The sequence below is a fragment of the Narcine bancroftii genome, chromosome 6 (genome assembly GCF_036971445.1).
Source record: "Narcine bancroftii isolate sNarBan1 chromosome 6, sNarBan1.hap1, whole genome shotgun sequence".
NCBI lineage: Eukaryota > Metazoa > Chordata > Chondrichthyes > Torpediniformes > Narcinidae > Narcine > Narcine bancroftii.
The window spans coordinates 164,654,566-164,677,813 of NC_091474.1; the positions used below are offsets into that span (position 1 = coordinate 164,654,566).

At 40.4% G+C, this 23,248-nt stretch overlaps 1 long non-coding RNA gene across 2 annotated transcripts; it reads left to right on the top strand.

Annotated features, from left to right (window-relative positions):
• Positions 1–799: 799 nt before the first annotated feature.
• LOC138737646 (uncharacterized) lies at positions 800–20,366 on the top strand. Of its 2 annotated transcripts, none has more exons than XR_011341104.1 (5): positions 800–819; positions 4,872–5,068; positions 8,605–8,764; positions 9,282–9,401; positions 20,200–20,366. It is a non-coding gene; the product is annotated as an uncharacterized lncRNA (long non-coding RNA). The 2 variants fall into 2 exon arrangements; XR_011341105.1 differs by having other exon boundaries at positions 801–819; positions 4,942–5,068.
• Positions 20,367–23,248: the final 2,882 nt, after the last annotated feature.

Below are 23,248 nucleotides of genomic sequence, written 5' to 3' on the forward strand. Positions count from 1 at the left end.
TTGACTGTCTCTCTGAAGCTCCTCTCTATCACTACCTCTGCCTCCTGAATAATGCCAAGTTCATCCAGCTCCAGTTCCCTAACTTGGTCTCCAGGAGCTACAACTGGATGCATTTCTTGCATCAGGGACAATTGTACTGTCCCACATTTCCCACAACCTGCAGAGTATTCCACCGCCCTACCTATCTCCATTAACTCTTCCTAATTTAAATACAAATATCTGGCCTTACCTCACTAGAATCAAGTTTGTCCTCAGCCTCTACTACCAAAGCATGGTGAGCCAAAGCCTCCAAGTCCCACTCTTCCATTAGCCCACTTACACACTGGCCACTCTGCTTGAGCTACCCCTCTTTTTATTTGTCACTGCCCCTTATCTTTATTAATCCTCCCAACAATCACCATTCTGTTTAACCCTTAACTTGCCCAACCCTCACCTCCAGCTGGTTCTCGACACACACACACACAGCTCTCCCAAGTCCATTGTTCCTCCTCTTTCAGCGAAAGTCCCAAAATTAAAACATGCAGGATGGAGGTAAGGGAGGCAGTATAAATTGCCACTGTACTCACTGGTGGAATCTGGAGTAAGTTGAATGTGATTACCATGATTTCCAAGTCAAATAGTTCCACTCCAGAAACCCAAGTGTTCATTTCCTGTACTAATGATGCAATTTCATGCCAGATACATACCATCAGATTTTGAAACCTGCCTGAGATTGGCCAGGCTTAGACCAACTAGATTGCAGTAATCAAGTATCAGCCTGATTTAAAAAGGGACTCACTAAGTAGGTCCCAGTCCTGTGAAGGGAACCTAACTCAGCAGGTACTATTTAATGTATTTACTTACCTCACCCCATATCCTCAGGCAATTTTCTTTGCCCAAGTCAAAACCCTCTTCTGCCTGAGTCAATGACTGTTAACCTGCTGCTGCTGAACTTCTTGTAATTATATAACTACTGCAGCATCTGAAAATCTTGAGGCCATGATCACTGCATACTTATATTCTTCTGCAAACAATGAGAAACTAGAGGTCCAGATGGCAAATGGTGATTGTCTATTTCTCTCCCTGGATGCTGTCTAACCCATTGAGTCTCTCCAGCTTCTCATGGTTTGCTCAGGATTCTATTTATTTTATATTCTATTCATATGCAGTTTCAGAAGCAACCAAGGCTTCTTTCACTGCCTGCTCAAATCCTCTTCCAGCTCTCTCTACTTACCGAGCTCCCTCTTCTGTGTCTCTGTGCCTGTAACTCTTATATCTTCAGCCTTTCACTTTTTCGTGCTCATACATGGAACCCAGTTAAGAGCAGAAATGTACACACCCGCGCTTGCACCTTACACCCCCAAATAAGTAAAGAAAATTAAGTATCAATGGGATTGCGTGGTACTGTATGCAACCTTCTATTATCCTGGAGATAATTAGAGCTATCACTACTGGCAAGGAAGTTTATGCACCAACTCAAGACTCAAAATTATCCAAATACCCCAATTAAATGAGAGTAGATTTTCCTGCCAGCAGCAGGTAGTTATATCTCGCCACTATCCAAAAGTGCCATTTAAAATTGAGCCTTCATTTGATACAAGATACTGGGCTAATAAATTCAGCATTCACCTTTTCTAAATGTATAATGCAAAAATTGTTAGAGTAAATGCTTACATTTTTAACATTACATCCTTTTGCTTTATTTTCTTGTTTAAATCATCAATTCACAAAGTATGGAATCATTGTCAGGAGCTGCATTGATTGCCTTTTTTCACTTGGAAGGTGATCATGCATGGCGGCGTTGAAACTCACCAACTCGTGAAGGATCTCTCAGTATTGTTAAGACAGGGATTCCAGATTTTAAATTAAGATTTATTTTCTGAGAGGATGTGTGACTTGTGGGTGGTGGTGTCTATTGCCTCTTCCAGGGGGTAGAAGTCACAAGTTTGGCAGTGGTCATAATTTGCTACTATGTATCCTGTAGATCACACATGTCAAACTCTGGCCCGCGGGCCAGATATAATTATATTTGGCCCGCAAGATCATTTCAAAAATGTATTAGAGGTGGCCCGCCCTGCAGCGAGAGCCGATGCTGTTTTTTGGTAATGTCACCCCCACCATCCTCCCCCTTCATTGCACATCCTTCCCCATTGTAACACGAGAAATTGTAACACGAGAAGTCTGTCGATGTCATCAGCCGGCAAGCCGGTTGGAAGGCTCCCCGCACAACCGGTCACTTCTCCCACCTGTTGAGCGGTGCGGCGGATGGGCGAGCGCCTGTGATTTCCTGTTGGCGCGACGGGCATGGCAGGCTGCGCACAGCCCCCGGGCAGCGCGAGCCCTGCGCGACTGGCACCGGACGGCCCTTCCACAGCACGAGCGCACTTCTCCCGGTCGCCACGGCCTTCAGCGCTTGCACCCGCGCGGACCCCAGGGACGGCTGGTTCGGCCCTGCACGTGAAGAGAGAGATGGTGGCTGTCCGCAAAGGCTGATCGGCAGCGCGCTGGGCCTGAGTGGGTGGGTAAGCAGGGGTGGGCAGAGGGTGTAGGTGAGGAGTAATGGGCAGGGGAAGTTATGGTGGTGCGAGGGGCAGTTAGAGGGAGGGATGAGTAGAAGGAGGGGTGGATAGGGAAGAGGTAAAAGGGGAGGGGCAGGGCGAGTAGGGGAGGGGTGATTAGAGGGTGAGAGACGGGTAGAGGGAGGAACAGGTTGAGGGGAGAGGCAGTAGAGGGACGTGTATAGGATGGGGTGGGTAGAGGCAGAGCGAGTGGAGTGAGGGGTGAGTAGAGGTTGGGTAAAGGACTGGTCAGGTAGAGGGATGGTGGGTCGAGGGTAAATAGAGGCCTAGAGCCTGAGGAGTGAGCAGGAAATGCTGAGTCCTGATGCAGGCCAAAATGGACACAGCCTGTGAATGCTGACTACATCTTCACAGGGACCAAATATGTTTCCCTCAGGTCAAGCAAAGGGTGAACTTGAGCTACCTACTCCTGTCCTGTAACATTATCCTCCTAAAGTTATATCCTAAAGTTTAACATTACATATGTTGAAAGAAGAGAAAACATGCAGATGTTGTTGAAAATTTTCAATAAATATTTAGTTCGGCCCTCGACTTAGTCCAAGTTTTTAATTTTGTCCCTCCGTGAATTTGAGTTTGACACCCCTGCTGTAGATGGTCTTGTTGCTGCATTGTACATTGTACTGATACTAGAAGAGTGATTGCCTGGCTGGAGTCTCATGCTTTGATTTGGATGATATTGAGCGTTTGAATATTATTGGAGCTGCCTCACCAAGCCAAACCGAGAATATTTTATGACACATCTGATTTGTGCTTTATAGACAGCAACGGTGCAGTGAAGAGTTAGAGAGTGAACTATTCATCACAGAATACCCACCCTCTGACATGTTCTGTAGAAAGTTACGATTCTGCTCCATGGTGACCTATTGAATGCTGAATTTCTCAATGATAATACAACTGAATGTCAAGAAAAAGTGGTTGGGCATTTTCTTGTTGGACATGCTTAGTAACTGTATGGTAAGATTGTCATTTGCCGTTTATCAATCCAAGCCTGAATGTTTCCCACTGTAGGCACAAACCGTTTGTTATCACTTCAAAATACAGTTCCCAATAAATAGGTGTTATCTAAGAACACTTTACAAATAAATATTTTTTCCAGAAATCTGAGGGGATAGATTTTGGTAGGAAGTATTCATGATACACAGAATTATAGAAGTCTCAAAAGTGGTAGTTTGCGACTGGATATTTGATTAACTACTCTCAGCTGGTTCATTTTTTTTACCCAGGTTGCTATGGAAATATCTGGCCAGCAGGGTGCAATTCAGCAGAGACCCGAGTTTATGATCAATCAGGAATGAGATTGTTTTATTGTATAATGTGCTTTACAGGGAAACATCCAGATTGACGTTTTCCATTATAGTAGGAAATTTAAATTCTTCCACTCCACGCAGAGCTTATTTATGTTGGTTTGTTCAATGTCAGATCATCAATCAAGTTAAAAGCATATCTCAAAAAACACGATTGGTTTGTCAGAGACCTTAGCCAGAAATTGAGAGAAAATAAAATAAAGGAGAAACAACTAAATAATCAAACAAAACATGATCTAACAGAAGTGACACTGAACAGAAGAGATCTATTGACGATACTCAGGCTTGACCCTGAAAGTAATGGGGGGAAAGATAAGTGGCTAGCAAACAATTTCAAGAGTTTATGACACATCCATTAGGAATGCTACACATCCAAAAACCACATATGTTAGAAGAAATCTAAAATAGCATTTGAAGTCTAATCCCCTGTCCCCTTTTGGAGCCAATGCTCTTGATACATTTTATGATAAACATTAGAGACATAATATTACTTTTCCTTATTTCTCAACTAAAAATTATAATCCAATGACATTATATAATATTAGATAGATGGTTTATGAACATTTTAAATAGCAAAGCTGAATGGAAAAAAATAACAATGCTGAAGTGTTCAGTTCCTTTTCTGAGAATTGGTTCTCAAGATAGGTTTGAATTCATGCCTAACAGCAGCTATATATTCAGTTGTCACAGGATGCAACAATTTTCTTGATAATATCAGCATGTTAGTATTGTTAAATGAAAGTCATACCCAGCATATATTTCTCCAAAGATTACAAACTCAACAATAATATAAAAGCAGTTTGATTGATGTAATGTGTGTAGACCATTCAAGAAGGAAATCAGAAATTTTTTGGAACTTTGATTATTCTCCCCCAAAATATTGTGGATAGTGAGACAAATAGATAGCCCAGGATTTTACTTAATAGATTTATGTTAGAGAAAGTTATCAAGTGGCCCTTTTACACAGAGATCCCACTAAATTTGGCATGTCAATGAATTGTGTTTAAAGGCAGGTTGGGTCAGATCGGAGCATTCACACTGAACCAAGAAAAGCCAATTCAGTGCAAACTTTTACATAGGGACCTGGCATCCTGGTGCAAAAGAAGGCAGGGCCTGCACAACATTGGCGTTCTGGGAAGGCGGGTCAGCCTTTTACATTGGAGCCGATGTGAAACTCATCGGGACTGTTACTACCTACCTTGGCGGGTAAGTACTGGGATAAAAATGACCCCCCCCCAATACCGTGTTTGTCGTGTTCACACAGGTAAGTGAAACATAAAAAGGCAGTTAATTACCACCTTTCAAAGGCAGGAGACACAAGAGATTGCGATACTGGTTTCTGGAGCAAACAAAACAAACTGTTGGAGGAACTCAACAGGTTAGACAGTATCTGTGAAGGGAAATTGACAGTTGGTATTTCAGGTAAAGACCTTTTGGCTGGATTGAAAGGGTAGAGGGAAAATAGATAATTAAACAAAGATGGTAGGGGAGGAGTCAGGCAAAAGCTAGCAAGCAAAGCTAATCACAGAGAAGCAATGAAGGCAGGTAAAATGAAAGTAAAGTGCAGGTCATTCACAATTTAATCAAATGACACAGCTGGCTCAAGGCAGACAATCCCATCATGTTGCCTCTTCCTCCTCCTCCTCCTCAATTATTGGTTGTTATAGTTATCCTACTTATCTACGCTATTGGTTTTCAAACTTCACCCCTAGACTCACATTCCACCTTAAGCAATCCCTATGGCATGAGTGTGCTCTGTGATTGGTAAGGGATTGCTAAAGGTGGTATGTGAGTGGGAAGGAAAGGTTGAGAATCACTGCTCTCAACCTAATTGTCACTGAAATATTTTGCTTGAGAAAAATTGTCATTGGCCCAATTCCTTTGGAGTTATGAAACCGTACACATAACGATTAAAACAGTGGTTTTCAAACTTTTTCTTTCCACTCACATACCACCTTAAGCAATTCCTTACTAATCACAGAGCACCTATGGCATAGGGATTGCTTAAGGTGAAATGTGAGTTTGTGGGTGGGGGGGGGGGGGGGGGTTGACAGTTTGAAAACTACTGTTCTACACCATAGTGAGTCATGCCTCTTAATGTCCCTAACAGGCAAAGGTATCAATTCTTCAATGCCAGTAGAATTATCTAGCCAAAAATAAGCAGAAGGACACCTTACTCAAAGTCACATCACCCACTGGAGGGGAAATAACAAAAAAAATGGCATCCTACAATTGTTTTGAGGGGGTGTTTTTTCTTGGCTTTGATTGCTGCTTGTCAACATAGTTATCCAGTTTCTGGATCTTCCCTTTGATCAGGATGCCCTGGCCATATGAACCAACAGAGACTCTATAACACTGACCATAAGTCAACTGAGAAACAACAAAGCTTCAGCAAAAGAAGGTATCCCTACCAAGATTACAATACTTAGATCTTAGGAATCTCAGCCACAAATGCACAACCTCATCCCAACATATTGAAAGAAAAGGTCATACCAAAGGATTTTAAAGATTCATTATAATGTCCATCTTCAGAGAAGAAAACAAATCCAATTATATCTCCTTGCTGTTTACTACAGAAAGTCATTCATTTCATCATTATTTACTTGCAAATCATGTCCATCTTGTAGACATGATTTTCATCATGCAATAACTCCAAGGAATTGCACAGGAATCATATAGGCTTTGACTCAATCAATTAAGTGGGCATATGAAACATCCTTTGGAATTCCATTTCTATCTGACACAAACATTTTGATGCAGTGTAAGTCATGAACTTACAAAATGGAGTTGAACAAGGCACTGTTATTGCTTTGTTACAGAGGACCCCAAAAACCAGCAGCAATAGATATGCACCACAACACAGGGTTACTTCAACAAAAGTTGTTTTTAATTATATTTGAACAAGAAAACAGAATTAAACTTTAACTTATTATTTATCCTACTGACTTAACCTACCTAACCTACTTAATCCCCCCTCTAACACTAAGCGCAGGTGTGTGTAATGTGTATTTAATATGAGAAAAGTTCATTGGATGACATTCCAATCTCACTGGTTGCAGCAAATTCTTGTACTGTGCACAGAAGTTAGCCTTAACAAAGTCTTTGGGGCTTAATAGGCAAATGGTTACCACTCAAAAGGGTTCTTGCTGGTTTTCAGAGAGAGATTCCTTTTCCAGGACATCCGCAACTGTTAACTTCTCAATCAGTTTTGCTGATTAAACTTTCCCCCTTCAGGGTTCTCCAGATGATCCTCTTTCTTTCAGGTCACCTTTTAGACCGCCAGTCTTTTCCTTTGACCAGACAGCCTTCCAAAGTTTGCCAGCTTGTCCCTCTGGAACTGATTTCTGTGACTCTTTCTCTCTCACTCCCTCCCTCTCTGAGAGCAAAACTGTTCTGTCCCTACCTGCAAAAATCTCATGCTCTCCCAGACAAGCTGCTGCCATTGCTACTTTGTTGCATTTTTGCCAAAAGCATTCTGTAAAAGTCTTGCAAATATTCTGTGTTTTAAAATGTGTGTGTAAGCACACAATTACTCCCAAGCCACCTCTAAATACTCTGTCACAACTTCAACTCTTTTCTCGATCTTTCTTCCAGCAATGCTCCTTCTCAATTCCAATGCACTGAGCCAGAGTGCAGCTAATCTACAGGACAAAATTAGGCAGATATCAAAGTCAGCATTGTCAAGGTGGGCTGAAGGGCTCCATTTCAGTTTTGTACATTTCTAGGATTCTCTGAAATTGTTCACTATACTTCATTTGCACACCAAGACTAAAATCACCCAACGACTATTTGTGTGCTGCAGTACACAAGCGATGGTGGTCAGTGGGCACAGATTTATCCATTATCAAACATCAACCCTATTTCTTTCTCTCCATAGGTTCTGTGCATTGTGGTGAGCTGTGCATCTCTGCTTTTCTTTTTTTTTATTTCCAATTTTCATTATTATTTTGTTCAATGCTGTGTTTTTGGTATTATTGGTGAATGTTTCCAATAACAAAGTGGAAATTTTCACTTGATTTTTTTTAGAAAGTCAATAAGCACCAAAATATAGATTTACTTTATTAAAAGGGTTTATTTATCTCCAGTACCCTGTCAAAAATCAGACAAATTGGGGGTAGAATGAGTTTGAAACTAGAAAACAAAGTCTAAGCCTACTTTAACAAACTGTCTCTGAGTTTCCCGCTCTTTCCACATGTGAAGCTGCTGTTCATTGCTTTCCTATTATCTGATGCACACAGAGGAGAGCCAGTTTTTCCTGCTTATTTCCAACATAAAGGATCAAAGTAAAGTGAAGAAGAACTACTGAAGAAATCTCAAGTAGCCAATTTGGAGACAGGTACTGCACCAAGGCTCTTTGGGATATTACAACCATAACAATCCTATGGCCCCTTTGCTGTCAGGAAACCAACCAATCCCAAAAGTCCAGCCCCAAAACTGCAGAGACAGGGTCAAGAAAGTGCAGCCTTTAAACTCTGCAAACTATTAACAATATAGTTTGTCACACCACATCTTCCAGGTGTGGATTTCTCCCATCACTTGGTTGTTGTGGTTACAAGACACATTGCTGGAGTAAGATGGCTGGATGTACCAATATGGTAAGGAAGTGGATGGTTTGCTCATTACAGCTTGGTACAGTTTCAACATGTGGCTCAGTGCTTTAAGGAATTGCTAGAATCAAATCAACAAAATATCTCCTTTTGTTATACTTGGCTGAACTCTTGTCAAACTTCTTGCATTCGCAGAAATAAAAATTATCTGAAAGAATTATCCAATATGTTTTTGAGAACATGAAGTCGATTTGGAAAAGAACTCACAGAGAATAGAGGAAGAATTAATGATCTTTCTTCTCTGAACCCTGTGTAATGTTCAAAGAACAGCTGACATGTTCACACATTGCTCTTGGTAAGAAGACAATTTGCCAGCAGTGCAAAGACAAATTTGCTCTATTAATTATTCAGCATTTTCATGTTTTATGAAACTTTAAAAATATAATAGTTGTAATTATTTTGTGATTATGTTCATTCCTGTGTTTTTCTCAATCTAAGATTCACCTTCTAGTGGTTATGCGATCCTTTTTTTACCCCAATCCTTTGAGTAGGGGGTCAGTGTGATTTCTTTCTCTTCATAGGAAGCTGAAATGGCTGGCAATTATTACCCTTCCTTAATTGCCCCTGTATCAAGGAGATAACAAATCCCCCACTTGGGTGAGTCTGGACTTGCATTTCAGTCTAACTGGAGAGGACTGCAGAAAATATGGTTGTACTCAAGTAATATCAATGGACTTCTTCTGGCTTGTGACATCAGCCTAACAGATAAATGTTACTACTAATTATAGTGACCCATTCAGGCACCTGTATATCTTAATACTCTGCTTATGGATGACAGCTTGTAATGAAAGTAACTGTAATGGAATTGTTAGCTTGCAGAACTCTATTCTTCAGAAAAGGCCTGCTAAAAGAAAACAACATCTTGCCGGCTTGGAAAAACACCAACATTCTTGAAGCCTTGGGTTTGAGACACAAGATATAAATTTCTAAGGGTATGTTCACTTTTACTTGTAGTTTTACTCTTTTTTTTTTAACTATTTTTAGAGTTGAGTAGTGTTCCATTCTTCTTTAAAGAAGATAGTCCCCCCCTTTTGGATCCAAATGAGATTGTAATCAATAAAAGAGGGGACAGCGAAGGACTTTATTTATAAGTGGAATGTTAAGTTAATAACAAAAAAGGTAGATAATTCATTATTAATACATGTGTAGTTCACGGACAAGTTTATCTTCTGTCTTGGTGTGAGATTGCAGGCACCTCAGATTGAAGAAACTGCCATCCGTGCGGTACCGGATGTAAACAGCATCTTCATTGTTGAGGTCTTTCATGGCTTGGTTCAGCATCATGCTGAAGAAGATTGAAAAGAGGGTTGGTGCGAGAACGCAGCCTTGCTTCACACCATTGTTAATGGAGAAGGGTTCAGAGAGCTCATTGCTGTATCTGACCCGACCTTGTTGGTTTTCATGCAGTTGGATAACCATGTTGAGGAACTTTGGGGGGCATCCGATGCGCTCTAGTATTTGCCAAAGCCCTTTCCTGCTCATGGTGTCGAAGGCTTTGGTGAGGTCAACAAAGGTGATGTAGAGTCCTTTGTTTTGTTCTCTGCACTTTTCTTGGAGCTGTCTGAGGGCAAAGACCATGTCAGTAGTTCCTCTGTTTGCGCGAAAGCCGCACTGTGATTCTGGGAGAATATTCTCAGCGACACTAGGTATTATTCTATTTAGGAGAATCCTAGCGAAGATTTTGCCTGCAATGGAGAGCAGCGTGATTCCCCTGTAGTTTGAGCAGTCTGATTTCTCGCCTTTGTTTTTGTACAGGGTGATGATGATGGCATCACGAAGGTCATGAGGCAGTTTTCCTTGGTCCCAACAAAGCTTGAAAAACTCATGCAGTTTGACATGCAGAGTTTTGCCGCCAGCCTTCCAGACCTCTGGGGGGATTCCATCCATACCTGCTGCTTTGCCACTTTTCAGTTGTTCAATTGCCTTATATGTCTCATCCTGGGTGAGGACCTCATCCAGCTCTAGCCTTAGTGGCTGATGAGGGAGCTGGAGCAGGGCGGAATCTTGGACTGAGCGGTTGGCACTGAAAAGAGATTGGAAGTGTTCTGACCATCAGTTGAGGATGGAGATCTTGTTGCTGAGGAGGACTTTCCCATCTGAGCTGCGCAGCGGGCTTTGGACTTGGGGTGAGGGGCCGTACACAGCCTTTAGAGCCTCGTAGAAACCCCTAAAGTCGCCAATGTCCGCGCTGAGCTGGGTTCACTTGGCGAGACTAGTCCACCACTCATTTCGGATCTCCCGGAGTTTGCGCAGAAGATGGCTGCATGCGCGACGGAAGGCTTGTTTCTTCTCTGGACAGGACGGCTTTGTAAGGTGAGCCTGGTGGGCAGCTCGCTTCTTTGCCAGCAGCTCCTGGATTTCCTGGCTGTTATCGTCGAACCAGTCCTTGTTTTTCCTGGAGGAGAAGCCCAGTACCTCTTCAGTGGATTGCAGTATGGTAGTCTTCAGAGGCGGATTGCATCGTCGAGCTCTTCAGCGCTTGACGTCCTGTTTTGCGGAAACTGCCAAAATGTTTGGCCTGGAAGTCAGCCTGAAGAAAACAGAGGTCCTCCATCAGCCAGCTCCCCACCATGACTACCAGCCCCCCCCCCACATCTCCATCGGGCACACAAAACTCAAAACGGTCAACCACTTTACCTATCTCGGCTGCACCATTTCATCAGATGCAAGGATCGACAACGAGATAGACAACAGACTCGCCAAGGCAAATAGTGCCTTTGGAAGACTACACAAAAGAGTCTGGAAAAACAACCAAATGAAAAACCTCACAAAAATAAGCGTATACAAAGCCGTTGTGATACCCACACTCCTGTTCGGCTCCGAATCATGGGTCCTCTACCGGCATCACCTACAGCTCCTAGAACGCTTCCACCAGCATTGTCTCCGCTCCATCCTCAACATACATTGGAGCGCCTTCATCCCTAACATCAAAGTACTCGAGATGGCAGAGGCCGACAGCATCGAGTCCACGCTGCTGAAGATCCAGCTGCGCTGGGTGGGTCACGTCTCCAGAATGGAGGACCATCGCCTTCCCAAGATCGTGTTATATGGCGAGCTCTCCACTGGCCACCGTGACAGAGGTGCACCAAAGAAGAGGTACAAGGACTGCCTAAAGAAATCTCTTGATGCCTGCCACATTGACCACCGCCAGTGGGTTGATATCGCCTCAAACCATGCATCTTGGCGCCTCACAGTTCAGCGGGCAGCAACCTTCTTTGAAGAAGACCGCAGAGCCCACCTCACTGACAAAAGACAAAGGAGGAAAAACCCAACACCCAACCCCAACCAACCAATTTTCCCCTGCAACCGCTGCAACCGTGTCTGCCTGTCCCGCATCGAACTTGTCAGCCACAAACGAGCCTGCAGGTGACGTGGACATTTACCCCCGCCATAAATCTTCATCCGCGAAGCCAAGCCAAAGAAGACATGTGATTAGAATATGGAAAGAAATCAATGAGTTTATTGTAAAACAAAAAGCAGCGATATCACTAAGAGCACCATTATGTAAAAATGAGTGGCTGCCCATGAATCTGAGCAAAAAAATACTGAATTCCAGGTATGACAAAGGAATAAGATATATTGATGATTGTTATGTGGAGGGATCTCTTATGTCTTTTGAACAACTAAGACATAAATATGGAGTAGCGAATTGGGAATTTCTTCTGCTTTCTCCACCTAAGATCATTCCTGAGAGAAAGATGGGGGCCAAATTTGGTCCCATCTGAAATTAGTGAAATGGAACAAACGATATGGCTGGGAATACACTTAAATTTATAACTAAGATGTTCTGTGCTCTCTAGAGTGAAAGCGGAAAACCAGGCTTACAGAGATCTAGAGAGGGATGGGAGTCGGATTTAGGATGCTGGTCTGATTGGTGTTTGGATAGCATGACATCAATTATAAATGCAAGATATGGATAAGTTCATACAATTTCCTACACCAACTATATCTTGCACCACAGAAGTTGCATAGATCAAACTCTTAAATATCGGCGATGTGTTTTATATGTGGGACAGAAACAGGAACATTTTTACATGCTATGTGGTCTTGTGTGAAGGTGAAATCTTTTTGGCAGAATATTACCAAACTATTAACAAGGATAACAGAGGTGGCCTTCACGGGCAACCCAAAACTTTATCTTTTGGGTAATTTTATTGAAATAAGCAACAAATTAATTAAATTCTAAATTTCATTTGTTAAAATAGCCTTAGCAGTGGCTAAGAAAAATATTGCAATTGCTTGGAAATCTGACTCTCCTCTACATATAGTAGATGGATTGCTGAGATGAATAGTTGCATACCTATGGAAAAATACATATCATTTAAAGAACAAATATGACATATTTGTGAAGATATGTAGCCATATTTGAATCATATAGGGGCCAAATTATAACTACAATAATTTTTTTTAAATGACCATAATAGATGTTGCTATAGTATAAATAGAAGTGACTTCCCCATATAAATGTTCATGTTGTTATGAGCCCAGAGGACCCATAAACCCAGCAGCAATAGATATTCACCAAGACAAATGGTTACTTAAACAAAAGTTGCTTTTAATTATCTTTAAACATGAAAACGGAATCACACTTTAACTTACGGCTATTCAATTAACTAACCTAACTTAATCCCCTTCTAATTCGAAGTGCACATGTATATAATGTGTGTGTAAGTTCAGAAAAGTTCTTTGGTTCACAGTCCAATCTCACTTTTCATTCCTCCAAGTTCATTGCTTGCAGGTAATTCTTCTATTGTGCTCAGAATTTAACATTTATAAAGTACACCAGGCTTTGGTGCTTGAAAGGCAAATAGTTACCACTTAGGAAGGTTCTTGTCTGTATTTACATTTTTCTAATCCTAGGGACTTGAGTTAACCTTCTCCAAAGAATTAAATAGAATATATGTACTGGAGATCCATGTGGTGAGTTGCACTTTCTTGGTAATTCTTTCTGCTTTCCCTACTTTTCCTTTTCTTTTTCTGTTCTTGTCTTTTTCTTTTTGTTTTTTTTTCTTTTTTTCTGTTCTTCTTTTGGGGTTTCTAGGGTGGGAGAGGGTTGGGGGAGTGGGTGATTTAACCATCATAAAATGTAAAATGGATTTATATTTTTTCTGTTCGTATCTTCAATTTTGCAACTGACTTCATGTATGGAGAAAAATTTTAAATAAAATATTTTAAAAATATATAAAGAGGTACCAACTAGTGAGAATGCAATACTACATCTTCTATTTGGGAACGAGACATGGCAGGTGACTGAAATATGTGTATGGGAGCATAATGCCATTAGTTTCAAGTTAATTATGGAAAAGGATAGGTCTGAGCTTTAGTAAGGCTTTTGACAAGGTCCCACATGGGAGATTGGTCAGAAAGGTTCAGACATTCAGTACTCGTAGTGAAGTAGGAAACTGTATTTGATAATGGCTGGCCTGGAGAAGCCAGAGAGTAGTGGTGGATGATTGCTTCTCAGACTGTTGGCCTGTGACTAGTGGTATGCTTCAGAGATTAGTGCTGAGACTATGTTTGTTTGTCATCTATATTAATGATCTGGGTGATAATGTAAATAGGATCAGCAAGTTTGTAGATGACACTAACATTGGAGACATTGTTGACAGAGAAAAATGTTTTCAAAGCTTGCAGAGGGATCTGGACCAGGTGGAAAAATAGGCTGATAATGGCAGATGGAAATTAATGCAGAAAAGTGTGAGGTGTATTATGGAAGGACAAACCAAGAAAAGACATAAATGGTAAACAGTAGGGCACTGAGGAGTGTGGTAGAACAGAGGGATCTGGGAATACAGATACATAATTCCCTGAAAGTGGTGTCACAGGTAGATAGGATTGTAAAGAGAGCTTTTGGCATATTGGCCTTCATACATCAAAGTATTGAGTAGAGGCATTAGGATGTTATAGTAAAATTGTAAAAGACATTGGTGAGGCCATATTTGGAGTATTATGTACAGTTCTGGTCACCTAACTAAAGGAAAGATATTAATAAGACAGAAAGAGTGTAGAGAAGATGTTGTCCAGACTTCAGGAACTGAGTTACAGGGAAAGGTTAAACAGGTCAGGAACATAGAAGAATAAGAGGAAATTTGATAATTTAAAATGATAAGGGGAGTAGACAGAGTAAATGTAGGTAGGCTTTTTACCCTGAGGGTAGGTGAAATACAAACCAGAGGACATGGGTTAAGAGTTAAAGTGGAAAAGTTTAGGGAGAACATGAGGGGGAATTTCTTCACATAGAGAATGGTGGGGGTGTGGAGCGAGCTGCCAACTGATGTGGTGAATGCGGGCTCAATTTTAACATTTAAGAAGAACTTGAACAGGTACATGGATGGGAGAGGTATGGAGAGCTATGGCTTGGTGCAGGTCAGTGGGACTAGGCAAAAAAAAATGGTTTGGCACAGACTAGAATGGCAGAAGGGGCCTGTTTCTGTGCTGTAATGTTCTATGGTTCGAAACAACATCCATCTCCATTTTAAAAACTGTGACAGTATGTGGCTGGACAAGTTTAACTCTACTACCTATGAGTTTAAAAGACCAACTCAAAGTCAGAATGGATATTTGTTACTTTAGATCTATGGGGTGGTGAGGTGTCCTCATCCATAAATTTAACATTGTATGGTTTTAAACACACCAATAAGTAGGGTTTGGAAGTGATGTACTTCTGACATGGCCCCATGTTCTAGAATACAGAAGAGGGAGCGGGAGCATGGCATATATAATTTTGTATGGAGGAAGTGTTTCCTGTAATTTCACTGATCTGTACTATGAAAAAGAGCAAGAGCAGTAGGTGGATGAGAATACCACACCAGCAGGTTCCCTCCCAAGTCATATACCTTTTGGACTTGGAAAAATAATATTGTCCTTATCATCTTTGGGATCCTGGGAATCCCTATCCCACTTCACAACAGGGACTGTAGTGGTTCAAGAAGGTAGTTCACCACCAACCTCTCAAAACCAGCTAGAGATGAGTTTTAAGTACTGGCCTTGCTAGCTGTATTCAGATCCCTGTATCCAGAAATTAATTTCTGAAAGCTGCAAACAAATTTTGTTCACCATGGAATGAAAATCTTTGAGTGGATGAAAGCACTCAATTGAAATCGTTTCTACTTAAATAAATTATTGGTCTTTTGCCATAGAAAATTTGACATTTATTACTGTAATAGTGATAACATTTTGCAGGAAAGAACTTTGCTGACTGCAAATTCCGATACCTTCTGAAGTCATTCTGAGGTCATTAAATAAATACAAGTCTTCCTATCTACCTATCACTGTCTGTGTCACTCAGAAAAAAGATCAGCTATATTTTGGAGGCAGAATGGAACATTTGCAGTAACATAGGGTAATCATCTTCAAAGTTAATTTACAAGACTATATACTCAAATTTTCCAACAGTATTTCTACCTTGGCCAATTAGCTGTAGCTGATAAAAAAGAAAGGAAGTTCAAGCAAAGAAGCCAGTGTGTGAGTGGCACTGTGAAGGAGTGATGAGTTTGAGGTTCTGGCTCGAGAAGAGATGGCAAGCAGAGGCTGAGGGCGTACAACATACAAGATAAGATCTTTGCATTGTGGAGATGGCAACTCGGGCAGTGGAATCCTTCATTTCCAGGATGTGGGAAATCTGGGAGCAAAATAGTCCAGAACAACTGCAAGAGATGCATCCATCTGTAGCTTCTTAAAGAATGTGTTAGGAAACTGGACCTGAAGATGGATGAACTCCAGATCATTTTGGAGGTAGATGGGATAATAGACATATAAGGAGACAGCCACACTCAAAATAAAAGTGGCAGGTAACAGTCAAGAGAGGGAAAGAGAATAGGTAATCAGGCCAAAGCACCCTATGGACATTTCCCTCAATAATAAATATACCATTTTGGATACTGATGGGGAGGACAAACTACCAGGGACAAGTCATAGTGAGTTGTCAGGTCTCTGGCACAGAGTCTGACCCTTTGGTTCAGAAGAGAAGGGGAGAAGAGAAGAGCTATAGTGATTGGGGATTCAAATATTAGACAAATAGTTAGGAGATTCTGTGAACAAAATCAAAATGACTAGATGATATGCTGACTCCCAGGTGCCAGGGTCCGTGATGTCTCAGATTGACTCCACAGGGGGTAAGCGTCCAAATGTTGTGGTCCACCTTGTTACCAATGACATAGATAGGAATAGGGATAAAGTCCTGAAGAGGGAATACAGAAAGTTAGGTAGGAATAGGAATAGGAAGTTGTGGCAGATGAGTTGGTGCAAGGGGCAGGAGTTCAGATTTGTGGATCGTTGGACTCTTTTCTGGAGGAAGATCTGACCTGTACAAAAAAGAGGGGCTGCATCTGAACAGAGAGGGACCAATATCCTGGAGAGCAGGTTTTGCTAGAGCTGTTGGGGAGAGTTTAAACTAGTTTTGCAGGTGGGGGGGGGGGGGGAAACCATAATGTGAAGGAAGAGAATAAAGCAAAAGAGGGAGAGGAGGATGGAATGTGTTGTGTGTTTGTGAGGAAGGACAGGCAGGGGAGGAAGCATGAATGTAGTCAGTTAGACGGTTTGAAATGTGTCTATTTCAATGAACTTAGAGAATGGATCAGTACATAGAATTACAATGTTGTGGCTATTGCAGAGACTTTGCTGACACAAGGACAGAATTGGCTGATGCAGGTATTGAGATTTAGATGTTTTAAAAGGGATAACATGGGAAGAAAAAGAGTTGGGGAGGAGTGGCGTTACTGGTCAGGGTATAGTCTATAGGCCCCCAAATACCCTTCAGGACCCCGAGGAACAGATAATAGGCAGATTTTGGAATTGTGTAGAAATTACAGGGTTGTTGTCGTGGGAGATTTTAACATCCTGAATGTTGACTGGCATTGTAAGAGCTGCATTCAACTGCAGCTCCTTACAGACCATGATAGGAAATTGACTGATCTTGGCTGCAAGTGGGATAGATAGGGCAGAATTTGTCAGGTACGTACGAGAAGAGTTCCTGACACAGTATATGACTAACCGACTAGAGGAGAAGCCATAGGGTGATCTAATACACGATAATGAACCTGGTCAAGTAATAAACTTCTTGGTGGGGGAGCATTTTGTTGATAGTGACCACAATTCCCTCAGCTTTAGCATAGCTATGGACAAGGATAAAAGGAGACAAAATGGTAAAGAGTTTAATTGGGGATAGATGAATTATGATGGGATGAGGCAGGAACTAGCGAAAGTACATTGGGAACAGATTTTCTCTGGAGAAAGCACAAAAGTAATATGGAAGATGTTCAGAGACCATTTGCACAGGGTTCTGGATAGATTTGTCCCATGGAGATGGGGAATAGATTATAGGAAAATGGAACTGTTGTTGGCAAAACAGTGAGGAAACAAATTAAGAGGAAGAAAGAAGCACACATTAGATTTAGAAAGCAAAAAACAAGGGTTCATGAGAATTATGGTCGCCAAGAAGTAAGTTAAGAAAGAACTTAGGAGAGCTAGAAAGGGGAATGAGAAGGCCTTGGCACATAGGATTAAGGGCTACATAATGATAAAGGAGGAAACCTATGCCTGGAAGCAAAAGAGGTTGGGGAGGTCCTAAATGAATACTTTGCTCAGTATTCATCAGAAAAATGGCCTTTGGTCAAGGTGAGGTCAGACTATAACCAGCTTATGTGCTGAACCATGTTGGAATTAAGAAAGAGGAAGTGCTGGATCTTCTTAAAAACATTAGGATCAATGAGTCCCTGGGACAGATTAGATATACCCCAAATTGCAATGGGAAGGGAGGGAAGAGATTGGCAATGATTTTTATGTTCTCCTTGGCCACAGGGAGGTGCTGGAGGATTGGAGAATGGCAAATGTGGTCCCTTTATTTACAAAAGTTGATAGGGAGAATCCTGGGAATTATAGACCAGTAAGTCTTACAACAGTGGTGAGCAAACTATTAGAAAGGATTCTTAAGGGCAGGATTTACAACCATTTAGAGACGTACAGTCAACATAGCTTTGTGAGGTATTGACAATGACTAATTTAGCCTAATTGAGATTTTTGAGGAGATAACAAAAGAAATGGAAAGTAAGTCAGTAGATGTGGTGTGTATGAATTTCCCTCATGGGAAACTTATTCAGAAAATCATGAAGAATGGGGTCCATGGAACCTTGGCTGTGTAGATTCATAATTGGCTTGCTTGTGAAAGCAGGGAGTAGTAGTGGACAAAAAGTATTCTGCCTGCAGGTCAGTGACTAGTGGAGTTTTGCAGAGATCTATTCTGGGACCCCTGCTCTTTGTGATTTTTATAAATGGCCTGGATGAAGAAGTAATGGAATGAGTCAGTAAGTTTGCAGATGATATGATGGTTGGAGGAGTTGTGGATAGTGTTGTAGATAGGATGCAGAGGTTTTATTAATATTTTATTTTAATTTTTCCAAGACTCATATAGAACCTTTTACATACATCATATAAATAGTATTTAAAAATTATAGAGTCTCATATGATTGCCCAGATCTTACCTGCCCCCCCCAACTGCTAACATAAAAAAAATTGTCCAAATAAGAAGGGGTGTTTGAGTATGCCTTCATTAATTAGTCCATATCTTGATCATAGCACTATTAACCTAACTATATTATTTAAACCTTTTTGGGAAAGTTAATTATATCCTTAAGCCAGTATGATTCAAATAAGGTTGCCATATTTTAACAAACACATCATATTTCTTTCTAAGATTGTTATCTTTTCCAGGGGAGCACAAATTTGCATTTCCATATACCAGCAAGTAATAAATAGGGGGGTGTCGGACTTCCATGTAACAGCTATACAATCCTCACGAACTGTATTTGCTATTTTGATAGTTTTATGCCAATAACCATAAATTTGTCCAATAAACACAGCTCTGATTCCAATGGAAAATCCACTTCTATAATTTTTGTCAAAATTTCTACTATGTCATGGATAGCCAGGTTGAATGTATAAATGTTCCAACCTCTACACCACACCTAAAACATGAGTGTGGAATTTCAGATTTTAAACTGTAATTTTTACAGTGTAAGGTATAATTGGTCCATAAAATTGTATTGTACTAATCTATATCTGACTTAATAAATGATATTATCAAAGCACAATTTTGACCAATATTGTTCCTGAATCCTTTCCCCAAGTTCGTCTCCCCCTTTCCCTCGATTAGTGTAAGCCCAGTTTCAGGCTATTGCTGCTCTGCAATAGGAAATACAGCCGAGATATAAATTTACTTGTGATCCCCTTTCAAAGAAGAGCTTCCATGTCACTACACATTGGCAGGGTCATGGCTAGTCCTAAACTATCTCTTAAAAATAGATCTTAATTGAAGATAGCAGAAGAAAGTTCTATTTGACAAACTATATCTATTTTTTAGCTGTTCAAATGTCACATATTATCCTTGTTCATAACAAATCTCGATACAATTGATCCCTTTTATGGTGCCAAGTGTCCAGGATTTTATTTCCTAATGTCATTGGTATTAAATTATTTTGATGCAAGGGTGTTTTTGAAGATAACCCCACTTTTAAATCTATTCATTTATTAATTTGTTGCCATATCCAAATTATGTGTTTTAGAATGGGGTTATCTGTCTTTCCAGTCAATAATTTAATATTCCATTTGTAAATGAAATCTTCTGCTATCTTCTCACCCGCCATGTGTAGACCAATTCAAGCCCAATCAGGAATATCCCCTCCCTCAAAAAAAAGATGCACAAATACTTACATCTATCCATCTTTTTTTTGATAGAGAAGTCCTCTTGCGGACCTCCACCGCCTAAAATGACAGAAGGATAAGAAGACGAAATGAACTGACCCAGTATGTAAAAGTTGAAGACACAAATTTCTTGTTTATTTTCATTGTATGCTGACATTGTTTAATGGGTTTAATATATATATATTTTGAATGTTGAGTGAGTTGGGGGGGGGGTGAAGGAGGGAGGGAAAGGAGGGGGGGAAAAGGGAAGAAAATGACTCTGTGTATATCCAAGAGGGAAATGTCTGTGTGTATTTTGGTCAGTATGGTTCATAGTGTGAAAAATAAAAAATTTACAAAATAATAAAGAAAATGGCATAAATTTTGATTGTGCAACCAATTTTTAAAAATCAATTAATCGTAGTCCACCCAATGAATAATCCCAAGTAAGATTTTCCATGGAGACTCTTGGCATCTTAGAATTCCATATAAATTGTCTGACATGATTGTTAAGTTCTTTTTTTTAAAAAAGTTGGTAAAAGAATGGGCAAGGATTGAAAGAAATATTGCAGTCATGGCATCACTTTCATTTTAATACAGGATGCAGTTGGGCAGAAATGTAGCAGATGGAGTTCAATCCAGATAAATGTGAGGTGATGCATATTGGAAGGTCAAACTATAATGTTCTATGTTTTATGTTCAATATATTTTTGGTGAGCTGTTACTGAAAGCATGAAACAAGTTAAAAACAATGCATTACATTGCCAGGATCAATACTACCTTGAACCAAATTTAGCACAGAAATTAGTTAAATATTATGAAGTAAAATTTTCATGGAGTGCTCATAATTTCTTGCCAAAACATATATGGAAATCCATGAGAAATTGCATAAACAGGTAGATTTTTGACAATCATCCATAATTTCAGTTATTTTAAAGTTCAGGAAAATCCTCATGAAAATTCCAGATCATACTTCTTGTGAGATTATGGTGTATGGTGGATTATATTGTTAGAAAAGTAGTCTCTTCAAATTACCTTCCCCTTTCCTGCGTAACAAGTATCATCATCCATGGAGGCTTCCTCATTTGCTGATGGTGTGACATTTGATAATGGGAAATGCTCTCCAGAGACTTAGGATTTTCTCCCTTATTGTCATGCTGGTGTCTTTTTCCTGGACTTATTCGAGCATTAAAAGCAATCATTGATAATGCAAAATGTACAGAAAATTTGACGTAAAATCATATCTCAAAACAAATTGATAGTGCCTTTGTACTCTCGATAATTACAATTAATCTAATGTTTCCTTTTGTAATTTTCTAAAATGTTTGGCTGGATTTATACACTGGAAAGTAATTGGCTGGACCAAATTTTGATGGATTTTTGGCTTGAGCTGTTGTTTTATAGATTGCTAAAAAGATTGTTCTGTACGTATTCTCATTTTTATTGTAAAATATTAAATATAAAGCAGAGGTAATGCATTTAGATTAAAATATTGATGAATGTAAGTTTGCTCTGTGATTTGAAAGTACACGTAACCACCTGATATATTTGTAGCTCTTGACTTTAAGCTGCACTCCTATTGTGACTCTGGAGCTAAATTGCTGATAACATCGACCCACTTAAGTTTGAGTTTTGTGGACTACTCTTCCATTAAAGATAGTTGTTTTGATAAGTTCTTCCAAATGACCAAAGGAACTGCTCGCTGAACGACCAAAGGAACTGCTCGCTGAACGACCAAAGGAACTGCTCGCTGAACGACCAAAGGAACTGCTCGCTGAACGACCAAAGGAACTGCTCGCTGAACGACCAAAGGAACTGCTCGCTGAACGACCAAAGGAACTGCTCGCTGAACGACCAAAGGAACTGCTCGCTGAACGACCAAAGGAACTGCTCGCTGAACGACCAAAGGAACTGCTCGCTGAACGACCAAAGGAACTGCTCGCTGAATGACCAAAACAATTGCTCACACGAACCATCTGAGACTATCAAATGTACAAAACAATAGTTATTTATTTATTTGTATAGAAGAAATATTTGTCATGCATATGTACTGTTTGTCTGTATGTGTCTGGTTATGTGTCTGCATGTTTTGCACCAAGGACCAGAGAACACTGTTCTGTCGGGCTGTATTTGACGACTTGACTTGAGTTCCAGTGATGTATAGTATTCTTTGTTTGTTTTGCTGCACTCTGCACCCCTAATATGAATAAAGCTTGTCAGAATGAGTATTCATTTTGACAGTGTATTTCATTAATGATGCATGCCTAATCACATGGGGTGGCACAGCCAGAAGACCTGCTGCCTCACAGCTCCAGTGATCTGGACTTGATCTTAACCTGCAGTGTCGAGTGTGTGGAGTTTGCAAATTCTCCTTATAACTGTGACATTCATCCAGTTGCTCTGGTTTCTTCCCACTTTCCAAAAAATGTGTGAGCTGGGAAGTCAATTAGCCACTGTAAATTATCCCTTTTGTGTAAGTAGAACATAGATCAGTAAAGTGCAGGAACCGGCCCTTCGGCCCACAGGTCTGCGCCAAGAACAATGCCATGATTCAACTAAAACTGCAATTTGCACTCGATATTCCCTTCCCTTTCTCATTCATGTATAAATCTTCCAACCTTCTAAACACTACCATGGTATCTGTTTCCATTACTACTCCTGACAGCCAATTCCAAGCATCTGCCACTCTGTGTAAAAATAAAAAATAAAAAATTTTTAAAAATTTTAAAAATTTTAAAAATTGCCCTGCACATAGCTCTGATATCCCTTACCTTAAATGCATGTTAATGCATGTGACACTTTTACCCTTGGGAAAAGATTCTGACTGTCCACCCTATCAATAAACTTCTATCTGATCATCCATCAGCTCCAACACTCCAGGGATCACAACCCAAGTTTGTCCAACTCTCCCCATAATTCATCCCCTCAAAACAAGGCAACATGCAGGTGAACCTCTTTTGTACCCTTTCCAGAGCCTCTACATCCTTCCTGTGATGGGCAACCAGAATTGCACACAATATTCCAAGTGTAATCCAATGAAAATTTTACATATCGGCATCATAACTTCCTTACTTTTTTACTTAATACTCCACCCAATGAAGGC